The sequence below is a fragment of the Oncorhynchus masou genome, unplaced genomic scaffold (genome assembly GCF_036934945.1).
Source record: "Oncorhynchus masou masou isolate Uvic2021 unplaced genomic scaffold, UVic_Omas_1.1 unplaced_scaffold_2693, whole genome shotgun sequence".
Classification (NCBI taxonomy): Eukaryota; Metazoa; Chordata; class Actinopteri; order Salmoniformes; family Salmonidae; genus Oncorhynchus; species Oncorhynchus masou.
The window spans coordinates 15,862-33,286 of NW_027009127.1; the positions used below are offsets into that span (position 1 = coordinate 15,862).

Here is a 17,425-nt window from a genome sequence, read left to right on the forward strand (position 1 = left end):
GCTCAGCTGATTTAAACATCTTTGCAATTTCCTAAAATAAGGCATTGGTCTTGTTGCTTGGACATTGTTATTCAACTTTTATTATCGAAGACTGCAAGGCCTGAGAATTATTGTGTCTGAATCTGAATCTCAATATTGAAGGAAAGAGTATCTTTGTACTTGTTAAAATCACTAGCTTTCCTCATTCGGACAGGTTCACAACTTTGATGTCTGTTGTTGCATAGCAAAGTCTGTATAATGTCAATTAGGGATGTATAATATAGACTGCGTGGCCTAATGGATAAGGCATCTGACTTCGAATCAGAAGATTGAGGGTTCGAGTCCCTTCGTGGTTGTTTAATTTCATTAGCTCAGCTGATTTAAACATCTTTGCAATTTCCGAAATAAGGCATTGGTCTTGTTGCTTGGACATTGTTATTCAACTTTTATTATCGAAGACTGCAAGGCCTGAGAATTATTGTGTCTGAATCTGAATCTCAATATTGAAGGAAAGAGTATCTTTGTACTTGTTAAAATCACTAGCTTTCCTCATTCGGACAGGTTCATACAGCAAAGTCTGTATGATGTCAAAAAGGGTCGTTTAATTTCATTGGCTCAGCTAATTAGTACATGTTTGCAATTCCCCTAAATAAGGCATTGGTCTTGTTGCTTTGAAAAGCTTGGACATTGTTGTTCAACTTTAATAATCTAAGACTGCAAGGCCTGAGAATTATTGTGTCTGAATCTGCATCGCAAGATTGAAGGAAAGAGTATCTTTGTACTTGTTAAAAATCACGAGCTTTCCTCATTCGGGCAGGTTCATACAGCAAAGTCTGTATGATGTCAAATAGGGTCGTTTAATTTCATTGGCTCAGCTAATTTGTACACGTTTGCAATTTCCCAAAAAATGCATTGGTCTTATTGCTTTGAATAGCTTGGACATTGTTGTTCAACTTTAATAATCTAAGACTGCAAGGCCTGAGAATTATTGTGTCTGAATCTGTATTGCAAGATTGAAGGAAAGAGTATCTTTGTACTTGTTAAAAATCACTAGCTTGCCTCATTCGGACAGGTTCACAACTTTGATGTCTGTTGTTGAATTCATGACATCCAGTGGAAAGTCTGTACAATGATGTCTAAATCATTAAGGGGGGTGGTAGGGATTACTTATCCTATCCTAGGTATTCCTTGAAGAGGTGGGGTTTCAGGTGTTCCTAAGGTGGTGATTGACTCCGCTGTCCTGGCGTCGTGAGGGAGTTTGTTCCACCATTGGGGGCCAGAGCAGAACAGTTTTGACTGGGCTGAGCGGGAACTGTACTTCCTCAATGGTAGGGAGGCGAGCAGGCCAGAGGTGGATAAGCGCAGTGCCCTTGCTTGGGTGTAGGGCCTGATCAGAGCCTGAGGTTGAAGGAAAGGTGCCGTTCCCCTCACAGCTCCGCAGGCAAGCACCATGGTCTTGTAGCGGATGCGAGCTTCAACTGGAAGCCAGTGGAGAGAGCGGAGGAGCGGGGTGACGTGAGAGAACTTGGGAAGGTTGAACACCAGACGGGCTGCGGCGTTCTGGATAAGTTGTAGGGGTTTAATGGCACAGGCAGGGAGCCCAGCCAACAGCGAGTTGCAGTAATCAGACGGGAGATGACAAGTGCCTGGATTAGGACCTGCGTTGCTTCCTGTGTGAAGGGTCGTACTCTAGCGGATGTTGTAAGCATGAACCTACAGGAACGGGCCACCGCCATGATGTTGGTTGAGAACGACAGGGTGTTGTCCAGGATCACGCCAAGGTTCTTAGCGCTCTGGGAGGAGGACACAATGGAGTTGTCAAGCCGTGATGGCGAGATCATGGAACGGGCAGTCCTTCCCCGGGAGGAAGAGCAGCTCCGTCTTGCCGAGGTTCAGCTTGAGGTGGTGATCCGTCATCCACACTGATATGTCTGCCAGACATGCAGAGATGCGTATAATTCGCCACCTGGTCATCAGAAGGGGGAAAGGAGAAGATTAATTGTGTGTCGTCTGCATAGCAATGATAGGAGAGACCATGTGAGGTTATGACAGAGCCAAGTGACTTGGTGTATAGCGAGAATAGAGAGGGCCTAGAACAGAGCCCTGGGGGACACCAGTGGTGAGAGCGCGTGGCGAGGAGACAGATTTCGCCACGCCACCTGGTAGGAGCGACCTGTCAGGTAGGACGCAATCCAGCGTGGGCCGCGCCGGAGATGCCCAACTCGGAGAGGGTGGAGAGGAGGATCTGATGGTTCACAGTATCGAAGGCAGCCGATAGGTCTAGAAGGATGAGAGCAGAGGAGAGAGAGTTAGCTTTAGCAGTGCGGAGCGCCTCCGTGATACAGAGAAGAGCAGTCTCAGTTGAATGACTAGTCTTGAAACCTGACTGATTTGGATCAAGAAGGTCATTCTGAGAGAGATAGCGGGAGAGCTGGCCAAGGACGGCACGTTCAAGAGTTTTGGAGAGAAAAGAAAGAAGGGATACTGGTCTGTAGTTGTTGACATCGGAGGGATCGAGTGTAGGTCTGTATGATTTTTTCAGAAGGGGTGCAACTCTCGCTCTCTTGAAGACGGAAGGGACGTAGCCAGCGGTCAGGGATGAGTTGATGAGCGAGGTGAGGTAAGGGAGAAGGTCCCCGGAAATGGTCTGGAGAAGAGAGGAGGGATAGGGTCAAGCGGGCAGGTTGTTGGGCGGCCGGCCGTCACAAGAAGCGAGATTTCATCTGGAGAGAGAGGGGAGAAAGAGGTCAGAGCACAGGGTAGGGCAGTGTGAGCAGAACCAGCGGTGTCGTTTGACTTAGCAAACGAGGATCGGATGTCGTCGACCTTCTTTTCAAAATGGTTGACGAAGTCATCTGCAGAGAGGGGAGGGGGGGAGGGGGAGGAGGATTCAGGAGGGAGGAGAAGGTGGCAAAGAGCTTCCTAGGGTTAGAGGCAGATGCTTGGAATTTAGAGTGGTAGAAAGTGGCTTTAGCAGCAGAGACAGAGGAGGAAAATGTAGAGAGGAGGGTTAAAAGGATGCCAGGTCCTAGCTTTCCTCCATTTCCGGACAGGTGCCCGGAGCTTTGATGTCTGTGTTGCTAGCAATGAGTCATGAGCCACGGAGCGGGAGGGGAGGACCGAGCCGGCCTAAGGATAGGGGACATAGAGAGTCAAAGGATCAGAAAGGGAAGAGAGGAGGGTTGAGGAGGCAGAATCAGGAGAAAGGTTGGAGAAGGTATGAGCAGAGGAAGAGATGATAGCTTGATTTAAGACATAGCTTTGCGAATTGGGACGGCGCGAACCATAAGGCATTGGAAGTGTTGGATGGACATTGGGCAAATACAAGGTAGTATCGGAGACTTGGAGGGAGTTGCAATGAGGTTAGTGGAAGAACAGCATCTAGTAAAGATGAGGTCGAGCGTATTGCCTTAATTTGAGTAGGGGGGAAGTCTGAGATGAGGTCAAAAGAGAGAGGAGTGGAAAAAGGAGGTCAGAGAGGAATGAGTTTAATTTCATTGGGAGGTTAATTTTCCCAGGACTTTGCAATTTCCTCTAAAAAGGCATTGGTCATTGGCTTTGTTGCTTGGACATTGTTGTTCAACTTTAATAATCGAAGACTGCAAGGCCTGAGAATTATTGTGTCTGAATCTGAATCTCAATATTGAAGGAAAGAGTATCTTTGTACTTGTTAAAATCACTAGCTTTCCTCATTCGGACAGGTTCACAACTTTGATGTCTGTTGTTGCATAGCAAAGTCTGTATAATGTCAATTAGGGATGTATAATATAGACTGCGTGGCCTAATGGATAAGGCGTCTGACTTCGAATCAGAAGATTGAGGGTTCGAGTCCCTTTGTGGTTGTTTAATTTCATTAGCTCAGCTGATTTAAACATCTTTGCAATTTCCTAAAATAAGGCATTGGTCTTGTTGCTTGGACATTGTTATTCAACTTTATTATCGAAGACTGCAAGGCCTGAGAATTATTGTGTCTGAATCTGAATCTCAATATTGAAGGAAAGAGTATCTTTGTACTTGTTAAAATCACTAGCTTTCCTCATTCGGACAGGTTCATACAGCAAAGTCTGTATGATGTCAAATAGGGTCGTTTAATTTCATTGGCTCAGCTAATTAGTACATGTTTGCTATTACCCTAAATAAGGCATTGGTCTTGTTGCTTTGAAAAGCTTGGACATTGTTGTTCAACTTTAATAATCTAAGACTGCAAGGCCTGAGAATTATTGTGTCTGAATCTGCATCGCAAGATTGAAGGAAAGAGTATCTTTGTACTTGTGAAAAATCACTAGCTTGCCTCATTCTGACAGGTTCACAACTTTGATGTCTGTTGTTGCATAGCAAAGTCTGTATAATGTCAATTAGGGATGTATAATATAGAATGCGTGGCCTAATGGATAAGGCGTTTGACTTCGAATCAGAAGATTGAGGGTTCGAGTCCCTTCATGGTTGTTTAATTTCATTAGCTCAGCTGATTTAAACATCTTTGCAATTTCCCGAAATAAGGCATTGGTCTTGTTGCTTGGACATTGTTATTCAACTTTTATTATCGAAGACTGCAAGGCCTGAGAATTATTGTGTCTGAATCTGCATCGCAATATTGAAGGAAAGAGTATCTTTGTACTTGTTAAAAATCACTAGCTTTCATCATTCGGACAGGTTCACAACTTTGATGTCTGTTGTTGCATAGCAAAGTCTGTATAATGTCAATTAGGGATGTATAATATAGACTGCGTGGCCTAATGGATAAGGCGTCTGACTTCGAATCAGAAGATTGAGGGTTTGAGTCCCTTCGTGGTTGTTTAATTTCATTAGCTCAGCTGATTTAAACATCTTTGCAATTTCCTAAAATAAGGCATTGGTCTTGTTGCTTGGACATTGTTATTCAACTTTATTATCGAAGACTGCAAGGCCTGAGAATTATTGTGTCTGAATCTGAATCTCAATATTGAAGGAAAGAGTATCTTTGTACTTGTTAAAAATCACTAGCTTTCCTCATTCGGACAGGTTCACAATTTTGATGTCTGTTGTTGCATAGCAAAGTCTGTATAATGTCAATTAGGGATGTATAATATAGACTGCGTGGCCTAATGGATAAGGCGTCTGACTTCGAATCAGAAGATTGAGTGTTCGAGTCCCTTTTGTGGTTGTTTAATTTCATTAGCTCAGCTGATTTAAACATCTTTGCAATTTCCGAAATAAGGCATTGGTCTTGTTGCTTGGACATTGTTATTCAACTTTTATTATCGAAGACTGCAAGGCCTGAGAATTATTGTGTCTGAATCTGAATCTCAATATTGAAGGAAAGAGTATCTTTGTACTTGTTAAAATCACTAGCTTTCCTCATTCGGACAGGTTCATACAGCAAAGTCTGTATGATGTCAAAAAGGGTCGTTTAATTTCATTGGCTCAGCTAATTAGTACATGTTTGCAATTCCCCTAAATAAGGCGTTGGTCTTGTTGCTTTGAAAAGCTTGGACATTGTTGTTCAACTTTAATAATCTAAGACTGCAAGGCCTGAGAATTATTGTGTCTGAATCTGCATCGCAAGATTGAAGGAAAGAGTACCTTTGTACTTGTTAAAAATCACGAGCTTTCCTCATTCGGACAGGTTCACAACTTTGATGTCTGTTGTTGCTAAGCAAAGTCTGTATGATGTCAAATAGTGTCGTTTAATTTCATGAGCTCAGCTAATTCGTACATGTTGGCAATTTCCCTAAATAAGGCATTGGTCTGGTTGCTTTGAAAAGCTTGGTCATTGTTGTTCAACTTGAATCATCTAAGACTGCAAGGCCTGAGAATTATTGTGTCTGAATCTGCATCACAAGATTGAAGGAAAGAGTGTCTTTGTACTTGTTAAAAATCACTAGCTTTCCTCATTCGGGCAGGTTCATACAGCAAAGTCTGTATGATGTCAAATAGGGTCGTTTAATTTCATTGGCTCAGCTAATTTGTACACGTTTGCAATTTCCCAAAAAAAGCATTGGTCTTATTGCTTTGAATAGCTTGGACATTGTTGTTCAACTTTAATAATCTAAGACTGCAAGGCCTGAGAATTATTGTGTCTGAATCTGTATTGCAAGATTGAAGGAAAGAGTATCTTTGTACTTGTTAAAAATCACTAGCTTGCCTCATTCGGACAGGTTCACAACTTTGATGTCTGTTGTTGCATAGCAAAGTCTGTATAATGTCAATTAGGGATGTATAATATAGACTGCGTGGCTAATGGATAAGGCGTCTGACTTCGAATCAGAAGATTGAGGGTTCGAGTCCCTTCGTGGTTGTTTAATTTCATTAGCTCAGCTGATTTAAACATCTTTGCAATTTCCCGAAATAAGGCATTGGTCTTGTTGCTTTGGACATTGTTATTCAACTTTTATTATCGAAGACTGCAAGGCCTGAGAATTATTGTGTCTGAATCTGAATCTCAATATTGAAGGAAAGAGTATCTTTGTACTTGTTAAAATCACTAGCTTTCCTCATTCGGACAGGTTCATACAGCAAAGTCTGTATGATGTCAAAAAGGGTCGTTTAATTTCATTGGCTCAGCTAATTAGTACATGTTTGCAATTCCCCTAAATAAGGCATTGGTCTTGTTGCTTTGAAAAGCTTGGACATTGTTGTTCAACTTTAATAATCTAAGACTGCAAGGCCTGAGAATTATTGTGTCTGAATCTGCATCGCAAGATTGAAGGAAAGAGTATCTTTGTACTTGTTAAAAATCACTAGCTTGCCTCATTCGGACAGGTTCACAACTTTGATGTCTGTTGTTGCTAGCAAAGTCTGTATGATGTCAATTAGGGTGTTTAATTTCATTAGCTCATCGGCGTACATGTTGGCAATTTCCGCTAAATAAGGCATTGGTGTTGTTGCTTTGAAAAGCTTGGACATTGTTGTTCAACTTTAATAATCTAAGACTGCAAGGCCTGAGAATTATTGTGTCTGAAGATCAATATTGAAGGAAAGAGTACCTTTGTACTTGTTAAAAATCACTAGCTTTTCATTCGGACAGGTTTACAGCAAAGTCTGTATGATGTCAATTAGGCTCATTTCTGCTCAGCTAATTAGTACATGTTTGCAATTTCCCAAAATAAGGCATTGGTCTTGTTGCTTTGAAAAGCTTGGACATTGTTGTTCAACTTTAATAATCTAAGACTGCAAGGCCTGAGAATTATTGTGTCTGAATCTGCATCGCAAGATTGAAGGAAAGAGTATCTTTGTACTTGTTAAAAATCACTAGCTTTCTCATTCTGACAGGTTCACAACTTTGATGTCTGTTGTTGCAGCAAAGTCTGTATGATGTCAAATAGGGTCGTTTAATTTCATTAGCTCATCTAATTCGTACATGTTGGCAATTTCCTAAAATAAGGCATTGGTGTTGTTGCTTTGAAAAGCTTGGGCATGGTTGTTCAACTTTAATAATCTAAGACTGCAAGGCCTGAGAATTATTGTGTCTGAATCTGCATCGCAAGATTGAAGGAAAGAGTACCTTTGTACTTGTTAAAAATCACTAGCTTTCCTCATTCGGACAGGTTCATACAGCAAAGTCTGTATGATGTTAGGGTCGTTTAATTTCATTGGCTCAGCTAATTTGTACATGTTTGCAATTTCCCAAAATAAGGCATTGGTCTTGTTGCTTTTAGCTTGGACATTGTTGTTCAACTTTAATAATCTAAGACTGCAAGGCCTGAGAATTATTGTGTCTGAATCTGAATCTCAATATTGAAGGAAAGAGTATCTTTGTACTTGTTAAAATCACTAGCTTTCCTCATTCGGACAGGTTCATACAGCAAAGTCTGTATGATGTCAAAAAGGGTCGTTTAATTTCATTGGCTCAGCTAATTAGTACATGTTTGCAATTCCCCCTAAATAAGGCATTGGTCTTGTTGCTTTGAAAAGCTTGGACATTGTTGTTCAACTTTAATAATCTAAGACTGCAAGGCCTGAGAATTATTGTGTCTGAATCTGCATCGCAAGATTGAAGGAAAGAGTATCTTTGTACTTGTTAAAAATCACTAGCTTTCCTCATTCGGACAGGTTCACAACTTTGATGTCTGTTGTTGCATAGCAAAGTCTGTATAATGTCAATTAGGGATGTATAATATAACTTTCTAATGGATAAGCTGACTTCGAATCAGAAGATTGAGGGTTCGAGTCCCTTCGTGGTTGTTTAATTTCATTAGCTCAGCTGATTTAAAATCTTTGCAATTGAAATAAGGCATTGGTCTTGTTGCTTGGACATTGTTATTCAACTTTTATTATCGAAGACTGCAAGGCCTGAGAATTTTTGTCTCTGAATCTGCATCTCAAGATTGAAGAAAAGAGTATCTTTGTACTTGTTAAAAATCACAAGCTTTCCTCATTCGGACAGGTTCACAACTTTGATGTCTGTTGTTGCATAGCAAAGTCTGTATAATGTCAATTAGGATGTATTTAGATTTCATTGGCTAATGGAGCTAACTTTGAATCAGAAGATTGAGGGTTTGCAATTTCGTGGTTGTTTAAAATAAGGCATTGGTCTTTGCAATTTTAAAATAAGGCAAGCTTGGACATTGTTATTCAACTTTTATTATCTAAGACTGCAAGGCCTGAGAATTATTGTGTCTGAATCTGCATCTCAAGATTGAAGGAAAGAGTATCTTTGTACTTGTTAAAAATCACTAGCTTGCCTCATTCGGACAGGTTCACAATTTTGATGTCTGTTGTTGCATAGCAAAGTCTGTATAATGTCAATTAGGGATGTATAATATAAACTCGTGGCCTAATGGATAAGGCGTCTGACCGGAATCAGAAGATTGAGGGTTCGAGTCCCTTTGTGGTTGTTTAATTTCATTAGCTCAGCTGATTTAAACATCTTTGCAATTTCCTAAAATAAGCATTGGACATTGTTGTTCAACTTTTATTATCTAAGACTGCAAGGCCTGAGAATTATTGTGTCTGAATCTGCATCGCAAGATTGAAGGAAAGAGTATCTTTGTACTTGTTAAAAATCACTAGCTTTCCTCATTCGGACAGGTTCACAGCAAAGTCTGTTGATGTCAAATAGGGTCGTTTAATTTCATTGGCTCAGCTAATTCGTACATGTTTGCAATTCCCCTAAATAAGGCATTGGTCTTATTGCTTTGAAAAGCTTGGACATTGTTGTTCAACTTTAATAATCTAAGACTGCAAGGCCTGAGAATTATTGTGTCTGAATCTGCATTGCAAGATTGAAGGAAAGAGTATCTTTGTACTTGTTAAAAATCACTAGCTTTCCTCATTCGGACAGGTTCACAACTTTGATGTCTGTGCATGTTGTATAATGTCAATTAGGGATGTATAATATAGAGTCTGACTTCGAATCAGAAGATTATGAGTCCCATCGTGGTTGTTTAATTTCATTAGCTCAGCTGATTTAAACATGTTTGCAATTTCCGAAATAAGGCATTGGTCTTGCTTTGAAAAGCTTGGACATTGTTGTTCAACTTTAATAATCTAAGACTGCAAGGCCTGAGAATTATTGTGTCTGAATCTGAATCTCAATATTGAAGGAAAGAGTATCTTTGTACTTGTTAAAATCACTAGCTTTCCTCATTCGGACAGGTTCATACAGCAAAGTCTGTATGATGTCAAAAAGGGTCGTTTAATTTCATTGGCTCAGCTAATTAGTACATGTTTGCAATTCCCCTAAATAAGGCATTGGTCTTGTTGCTTTGAAAAGCTTGGACATTGTTGTTCAACTTTAATAATCTAAGACTGCAAGGCCTGAGAATTATTGTGTCTGAATCTGCATCGCAAGATTGAAGGAAAGAGTATCTTTGTACTTGTTAAAAATCACTAGCTTGCCTCATTCGGACAGGTTCACAACTTTGATGTCTGTTGTTGCATAGCAAAGTCTGTATGATGTCAATTAGGGATGTATAATATTCGTGGCCTAATGGATAAGGTGTATGACTTGAATCAGAAGATTGAGGGCAAGTTTTGTGGTTGTTTAATTTCATTAGCTCAGCTGATTTAAACATCTTTGCAATTTCCCGAAATAAGGCATTGGTCTTGTTGCTTGGACATTGTTATTCAACTTTAATAATCTAAGACTGCAAGGCCTGAGAATTATTGTGTCTGAATCTGCATCACAAGATTGAAGGAAAGAGTGTCTTTGTACTTGAAAAATCACTAGCTTTCCTCATTCGGACAGGTTCATAGAGCAAAGTCTGTATGATGTCAAATAGGTCGTTTAATTTCATTGGCTCAGCTAATTTGTACACGTTTGCAATTTCCCAAAAAAGGCATTGGTCTTATTGCTTTGAATAGCTTGGACATTGTTGTTCAACTTTAATAATCTAAGACTGCAAGGCCTGAGAATTATTGTGTCTGAATCTGTATTGCAAGATTGAAGGAAAGAGTATCTTTGTACTTGTTAAAAATCACTAGCTTTCCTCATTCGACAGGTTCACAATTTTGATGTCTGTTGTTGCATAGCAAAGTCTGTATAATGTCAATTAGGGATGTATAATATAGACTGCGTGGCCTAATGGATAAGGCGTCTGACTTCGAATCAGAAGATTGAGGGTTCGAGTCCCTTCGTGGTTGTTTAATTTCATTAGCTCAGCTGATTTAAACATCTTTGCAATTTCCCGAAATAAGGCATTGGTCTTGTTGCTTGGACATTGTTATTCAACTTTTATTATCGAAGACTGCAAGGCCTGAGAATTATTGTGTCTGAATCTGAATCTCAATATTGAAGGAAAGAGTATCTTTGTACTTGTTAAAATCACTAGCTTTCCTCATTCGGACAGGTTCATACAGCAAAGTCTGTATGATGTCAAAAAGGGTCGTTTAATTTCATTGGCTCAGCTAATTAGTACATGTTTGCAATTCCCTAAATAAGGCATTGGTCTTGTTGCTTTGAAAAGCTTGGACATTGTTGTTCAACTTTAATAATCTAAGACTGCAAGGCCTGAGAATTATTGTGTCTGAATCTGCATCGCAAGATTGAAGGAAAGAGTATCTTTGTACTTGTGAAAAATCACTAGCTTGCCTCATTCTGACAGGTTCACAACTTTGATGTCTGTTGTTGCTAAGCAAAGTCTGTATGATGTCAAATAGGGTCGTTTAATTTCATTAGCTCATCTAATTCGTACATGTTGGCAATTTCCCGAAATAAGGCATTGGTGTTGTTGCTTTGAAAAGCTTGGGCATGGTTGTTCAACTTTAATAATCTAAGACTGCAAGGCCTGAGAATTATTGTGTCTGAATCTGCATCGCAATATTGAAGGAAAGAGTACCTTTGTACTTGTTAAAAATCACTAGCTTTCCTCATTCGGACAGGTTCATACAGCAAAGTCTGTATGATGTCAAATAGGGTCGTTTAATTTCATTGGCTCAGCTAATTAGTACATGTTTGCAATTTCCCAAAATAAGGCATTGGTCTTATTGCTTTGAATAGCTTGGACATTGTTGTTCAACTTTAATAATCTAAGACTGCAAGGCCTGAGAATTATTGTGTCTGAATCTGCATTGCAAGATTGAAGGAAAGAGTATCTTTGTACTTGTTAAAAATCACTAGCTTGCCTCATTCGGACAGGTTCACAACTTTGATGTCTGTTGTTGCATAGCAAAGTCTGTATAATGTCAATTAGGGATGTATATTATAGACTGCATTGGCCTAATGGATAAGGCGTCTGACTTCTGAATCAGAAGATTGAGGGTTCGAGTCCCTTCGTGGTTGTTTAATTTCATTAGCTCAGCTGATTTAAACATCTTTGCAATTTCCCGAAATAAGGCATTGGTCTTGTTGCTTGGACATTGTTGTTCAACTTTATTATCGAAGACTGCAAGGCCTGAGAATTATTGTGTCTGAATCTGAATCTCAATATTGAAGGAAAGAGTATCTTTGTACTTGTTAAAATCACTAGCTTTCCTCATTCGTACAGGTTCACAATTTTGATGTCTATTGTTGCATAGCAAAGTCTGTATAATGTCAATTGATGTATATGACTGTCTAATGGATAAGGCGTCTGACTTGAATCAGAAGATTGAATCCTTCAAATAGGTTGTTTAATTTCATTAGCTCAGCTGATTTACATCAATGCAATTTCCCAAAATAAGGCATTGGTCTTGTTGCTTTGACATTGTTATTCAACTTTTATTATCGAAGACTGCAAGGCCTGAGAATTATTGTGTCTGAATCTGAATCAAGATTGAAGGAAAGAGTATCTTTGTACTTGTTAAAAATCACTAGCTTTCCTCATTCGGACAGGTTCATACAGCAAAGTCTGTATGATGTCAAATAGGGTCGTTTAATTTCATTGGCTCAGCTAATTAGTACATGTTTGCAATTCCCATAAATAAGGCATTGGTCTAATTGCTTTGAATAGCTTGGACATTGTTGTTCAACTTTAATAATCTAAGACTGCAAGGCCTGAGAATTATTGTGTCTGAATCTGTATTGCAAGATTGAAGGAAAGAGTATCTTTGTACTTGTTAAAAATCACTAGCTTGCCTCATTCGGACAGGTTCACAACTTTGATGTCTGTTGTTGCATAGCAAAGTCTGTATAATGTCAATTAGGATGTATAATATAGACTGCGTGGCCTAATGGATAAGGCGTCTGACTTCCCGAATCAGAAGATTGAAGGTTCGAGTCCCTTCGTGGTTGTTTAATTTCATTAGCTCAGCTGATTTAAACATCTTTGCAATTTCCCGAAATAAGGCATTGGACATTGTTATTCAACTTTTATTATCGAAGACTGCAAGGCCTGAGAATTATTGTGTCTGAATCTGCATCGCAAGATTGAAGGAAAGAGTATCTTTGTACTTGTTAAAAATCACTAGCTTTCCTCATTCGTACAGGTTCACAACTTTGATGTCTGTTGTTGCATAGCAAAGTCTGTATAATGTCAATTAGGATGTATAATATAGACTGCGTGGCCTAATGGATAAGGCGTCTGACTTCGAATCAGAAGATTGAGGGTTCGAGTCCCTTCGTGGTTGTTTAATTTCATTAGCTCAGCTGATTTAAACATCTTTGCAATTTCCGAAATTGAATTGGTCTTTGCTTGGACATTGTTATTCAACTTTTATTATCGAAGACTGCAAGGCCTGAGAATTATTGTGTCTGAATCTGAATCTCAATATTGAAGGAAAGAGTATCTTTGTACTTGTTAAAATCACTAGCTTTCCTCATTCGGACAGGTTCATACAGCAAAGTCTGTATGATGTCAAATAGGGTCGTTTAATTTCATTGGCTCAGCTAATTAGTACATGTTGGCAATTTCCTAAATAAGGCATTGGTCTTGTTGCTTTGAAAAGCTTGGACATTGTTGTTCAACTTTAATAATCTAAGACTGCAAGGCCTGAGAATTATTGTGTCTGAATCTGCATCGCAAGATTGAAGGAAAGAGTATCTTTGTACTTGTGAAAAATCACTAGCTTGCCTCATTCTGACAGGTTCACAACTTTGATGTCTGTTGTTGCTAAGCAAAGTCTGTATGATGTCAAATAGGGTCGTTTAATTTCATTAGCTCATCTAATTCGTACATGTTGGCAATTTCCTAAATAAGGCATTGGTGTTGTTGCTTTGAAAAGCTTGGACATTGTTGTTCAACTTTAATAATCTAAGACTGCAAGGCCTGAGAATTATTGTGTCTGAATCTGAATCGCAATATTGAAGGAAAGAGTACCTTTGTACTTGTTAAAAATCACTAGCTTTCCTCATTCGGACAGGTTCATACAGCAAAGTCTGTATGATGTCAGGTAGCTCATCTAAACATGTTGCAATTTGAAATAAGGCATTGGTGTTGTTGCTTTGAAAAGCTTGGACATTGTTGTTCAACTTTAATAATCTAAGACTGCAAGGCCTGAGAATTATTGTGTCTGAATCTGAATCTCAATATTGAAGGAAAGAGTATCTTTGTACTTGTTAAAATCACTAGCTTTCCTCATTCGACACTTTGGTCTGTTGTTCATACAGCAAAGTCTGTATGATGTCAAATAGGGTCGTTTAATTTCATTGGCTCAGCTAATTAGTACATGTTTGCAATTCCCATAAATAAGGCATTGGTCTTGTTGCTTTGAAAGCTTGGACATTGTTGTTCAACTTTAATAATCTAAGACTGCAAGGCCTGAGAATTATTGTGTCTGAATCTGCATTGCAAGATTGAAGGAAAGAGTATCTTTGTACTTGTTAAAATCACTAGCTTGCCTCATTCGGACAGGTTCACAACTTTGATGTCTGTTGTTGCATAGCAAAGTCTGTATAATGTCAATTAGGGATGTATAATATAGACTGCGTGGCCTAATGGATAAGGCGTCTGACTTGAATCAGAAGATTGAGGGTTCGAGTCCCTTCGTGGTTGTTTAATTTCATTAGCTCAGCTGATTTAAACATCTTTGCAATTTCCCCAAATAAGGCATTGGTCTTGTTGCTTGGACATTGTTATTCAACTTTTATTATCGAAGACTGCAAGGCCTGAGAATTATTGTGTCTGAATCTGCATCGCAAGATTGAAGGAAAGAGTATCTTTGTACTTGTTAAAAATCACTAGCTTTTCATTCGGACAGGTTCACAATTTGATGTCTGTTGTTGCATAGCAAAGTCTGTATAATGTCAATTAGGGACATATAATATAGATGCGTGGCCTAATGGATAAGGCGTCTGACTTCGAATCAGAAGATTGAGGGTTCGAGTCCCTTCATGGTTGTTTAATTTCATTAGCTCAGCTGATTTAAACATCTTTGCAATTTGAAATAAGGCATTGGTCTTGTTGCTTGGACATTGTTATTCAACTTTTATTATCGAAGACTGCAAGGCCTGAGAATTATTGTGTCTGAATCTGAATCTCAATATTGAAGGAAAGAGTATCTTTGTACTTGTTAAAAATCACTAGCTTTCCTCATTCGGACAGGTTCACATCTTTGATGTCTGTTGTTGCATAGCAAAGTCTGTATAATGTCAATTAGGGATGTATAATATAGACTGCGTGGCCTAATGGATAAGGCGTCTGACTTCGAATCAGAAGATTGAGGGTTCGAGTCCCTTCGTGGTTGTTTAATTTCATTAGCTCAGCTGATTTAAGCATCAATGCAATTTCCCAAAATAAGGTATTGGTCTTGTTGCTTGGACATTGTTATTCAACTTTTATTATCGAAGACTGCAAGGCCTGAGAATTATTGTGTCTGAATCTGCATTGCAAGATTGAAGGAAAGAGTATCTTTGTACTTGTTAAAAATCACTAGCTTTCATCATTCGGACAGGTTCACAAATTTGATGTCTGTTGTTGCATAGCAAAGTCTGTATAATGTCAATTAGGGATGTATAATATAGACTGCGTGGCCTAATGGATAAGCCGTCTGACTTCGAATCAGAAGATTGAGAGTTCGAGTCCCTTCGTGGTTGTATAATTTCATTAGCTCAGCTGGTTTGAACATTGCAATTTCCCAAAATAAGGCATTGCACTTGTTGCTTGGACATTGTTATTCAACTTTTATTATCGAAGACTGCAAGGCCTGAGAATTATTGTGTCTGAATCTGAATCTCAATATTGAAGGAAAGAGTATCTTTGTACTTGTTAAAAATCACTAGCTTTCCTCATTCGGACAGGTTCATACAGCAAAGTCTGTATGATGTCAAATAGGGTCGTTTAATTTCATTGGCTCAGCTAATTGGTACATGTTTGCAATTTCCCTAAATAAGGCATTGGTCTTGTTGCTTTGAAAAGCTTGGACATTGTTGTTCAACTTTAATAATCTAAGACTGCAAGGCCTGAGAATTATTGTGTCTGAATCTGCATCACAAGATTGAAGGAAAGAGTATCTTTGTACTTGTTAAAAATCACTAGCTTTCCTCATTCGGACAGGTTCACAACTTTGATGTCTGTTGTTGCATAGCAAAGTCTGTATGATGTCAAATATGGTCGTTTAATTTCATTAGCTCAGCTAATTCGTACATGTTTGCAATTTCCCTAAATAAGGCATTGGTCTTGTTGCTTTGAAAAGCTTGGACATTGTTGTTCAACTTTAATAATCTAAGACTGCAAGGCCTGAGAATTATTGTGTCTGAATCTGCATCGCAAGATTGAAGGAAAGAGTATCTTTGTACTTGTTAAAAATCACTAGCTTTCCTCATTCGGACAGGTTCATGTCTACAGCAAAGTCTGTATGATGTCAAATAGGGTCGTTTAATTTCATTGGCTCAGCTAATTAGTACATGTTTGCAATTTCCCTAAATAAGGCATTGGTCTTGTTGCTTTGAAAAGCTTGGACATTGTTGTTCAACTTTAATAATCTAAGACTGCAAGGCCTGAGCATTATTGTGTCTGAATCTGCATCGCAAGATTGAAGGAAAGAGTATCTTTGTACTTGTTAAAAATCACTAGCTTTCCTCATTCGGACAGGTTCATCTGAGCAAAGTCTGTATGATGTCAAATAGGGTCGTTTAATTTCATGAGCTCAGCTAAGTCGTACATGTTTGCTATTCCACTAAATAATGCATTGGTCTTGTTGCTTTGAAAAGCTTGGACATTGTTGTTCAACTTTAATAATCTAAGACTGCAAGGCCTGAGCATTATTGTGTCTGAATCTGCATCGCAAGATTGAAGGAAAGAGTATCTTTGTACTTGTTAAAAATCACTAGCTTTCCTCATTCTGACAGGTTCACAATTTTGATGTCTATTGTTGCATAGCAAAGTCTGTATGATGTCAAATAGGGATGTTTAACTGTGTAACTAATTCATAAGCGTTTCGAATCAGAAGATTGGACAGTCCCTACGTGGTTGTTTAATTTCATAAGCTCTTTGATTTGAACATCTTTGCAATTTCCCAAAATAAGGCATTGCTCTTGTTGCATGGTTGTTCAACTTTCAATCTAAGACTGCAAGGCCTGAGAATTATTGTGTCTGAATCTGCATCGCAAGATTGAAGGAAAGAGTATCTTTGTACTTGTTAAAAATCACGAGCTTTCCTCATTCGGACAGGTTCATACAGCAAAGTCTGTATGATGTCAAATAGGGTCGTTTAATTTCATTAGCTCAGCTAATTCGTACATGTTGGCAATTTCCCTAAATAAGGCATTGGTCTTGTTGCTTTGAAAAGCTTGGACATTGTTGTTCAACTTTAATAATCTAAGACTGCAAGGCCTGAGAATTATTGTGTCTGAATCTGAATCTCAATATTGAAGGAAAGAGTATCTTTGTACTTGTTAAAAATCACTAGCTTTCCTCATTCGGACAGGTTCAATATGTCAGCAAAGTCTGTATGATGTCAAATAGGGTCGTTTAATTTCATTAGCTCAGCTAATTAGTACATGTTTGCAATTTACCTAAATAAGGCATTGGTCTTGTTGCTTTGAAAAGCTTGGACATTGTTGTTCAACTTTAATAATCTAAGACTGCAAGGCCTGAGAATTATTGTGTCTGAATCTGCATCGCAAGATTGAAGGAAAGAGTATCTTTGTACTTGTTAAAAATCACTAGCT

General features: G+C 38.8%; 3 non-coding genes across 3 annotated transcripts; all 3 read left to right on the plus strand.

The window, feature by feature from the left end:
* Window positions 1-10,469: 10,469 nt before the first annotated feature.
* trnar-ucg (transfer RNA arginine (anticodon UCG)) lies at window positions 10,470-10,542 on the plus strand. The gene has a single exon. It is a non-coding gene; the product is annotated as a tRNA-Arg (tRNA).
* Window positions 10,543-12,872: 2,330 nt separating this feature from the next.
* Window positions 12,873-12,945, plus strand: trnar-ucg (transfer RNA arginine (anticodon UCG)). The gene has a single exon. It is a non-coding gene; the product is annotated as a tRNA-Arg (tRNA).
* Window positions 12,946-14,927: 1,982 nt separating this feature from the next.
* On the plus strand, window positions 14,928-15,000 carry trnar-ucg (transfer RNA arginine (anticodon UCG)). Its single transcript has one exon. It is a non-coding gene; the product is annotated as a tRNA-Arg (tRNA).
* The last annotated feature ends 2,425 nt before the right edge of the window (window positions 15,001-17,425 follow it).